Consider the following 1,426-nt stretch of genomic DNA (forward strand, 5'->3'; position numbering starts at 1 on the left):
TCGCATCAGTTCAGCCAGCTTCTTCTGATCGAAGGTGAACGGGGCGGTGCACTGGACTAACATCTGGGAGACTAGGCGTTATATCCCCGTATCCCCGTCCAACAACACAGAATTGGATTTTCCTAGCTTAAGACAAACGCGTTGCCGGCCGGGGTGGCCGAGCGGTTCTAGGCGCTACAGTCTGGAAACGTGCGACCGCTACGGTCGCAGGTTCGAATCCTGCCTCGGGCATGGGTGTGTGTGATGTCGTTAGGTTAGTTAGGTTTAAGTAGTTCTAAGTTCTAGGGGACTGATGACCTCAGAAGTTAAGTCCCACAGTGCTCAGAGCCATTTGAACCATTTTGACAAACGCGACAACGGTTATTTAGGAAAAGACACGTCCAGTTCGATGCTTTCTATGAAAGGGTATGTTGTCTCTCATGTCATCATCGTCGATGAGATGTTAAACTCTGATCTATCTTCCTTTCTCCTGAATGTATTCAATATCTAATAGATACAGTAGTGTCCCGCTATTCCGAATTCAGCTATTCCGAAAATTCGCCTATTCTTAACAGAGTTCAGAAGAAATACCACTTTTTTATCTTAGAAACATGAAAAATTAAAAAAGTTTGTGAGAAAATGCACATTTATTATTATACAAAGAAGTTATATATAGACATACATAGAGCCTAAGCTTGATGTAAACATCTGAAGCCATAATGAGATTTTCACTCTGCAGCGGAGTGTGCGCTGATATGAAACTTCCTGGAAGATTAAAACTGTCTGCCGGGCCGAGACTCGAACTCGGGACCTTTGCCTTTCGCGGGCAAGTGCTCTACAACTGAGCTACCCAAGCACGACTCACGCTCCGTCCTCACAGCTTTACTTCTGCCAGTACCTCGTTTCCTACCTTCCAAACTTTACAGAAGCTCTCCTGCGGACCTTGCAGAACTAGCACTCCTGAAAGAAAGGATATTGCGGAGACATGGCTTAGCCACAGCCTGGGGGATGTTTCCAGAATGAGATTTTCACTCTGCAGCGGAGTGTGCGCTGATATGAAACTTCCTGGCAGATTAAAACTGTGTGCCGGGCCGAGACTCGAACTCGGGACCTTTGCCCTTCGCGGGCAAGTGCACTTGCCCGCGAAAGGCAAAGGTCCCGAGTTCGAGTCTCGGCCCGGCACACAGTTTTAATCTGCCAGGAAGTTTCATCTGAAGCCATGTTGGAGTGAAAGCTAGTTACTGTATTTTCAGTACAGTACATTCAGTATATGCCGGCTCCGTTTATACAGTTCTGTAGAATTATTTGTAATCACTATTAAACACAAAAAATAGCCAACTTACTAACAGGTAAGAAATAAAGCCAATAATTTTTTTCTGACGAAGAGAACTGCATCGACTTGAGAATGCAATGTTCCGCCATCGCCGCATGGACATAACATCATTTG

Source organism: Schistocerca serialis, chromosome 3 (assembly GCF_023864345.2).
Source record: "Schistocerca serialis cubense isolate TAMUIC-IGC-003099 chromosome 3, iqSchSeri2.2, whole genome shotgun sequence".
Classification (NCBI taxonomy): Eukaryota; Metazoa; Arthropoda; class Insecta; order Orthoptera; family Acrididae; genus Schistocerca; species Schistocerca serialis.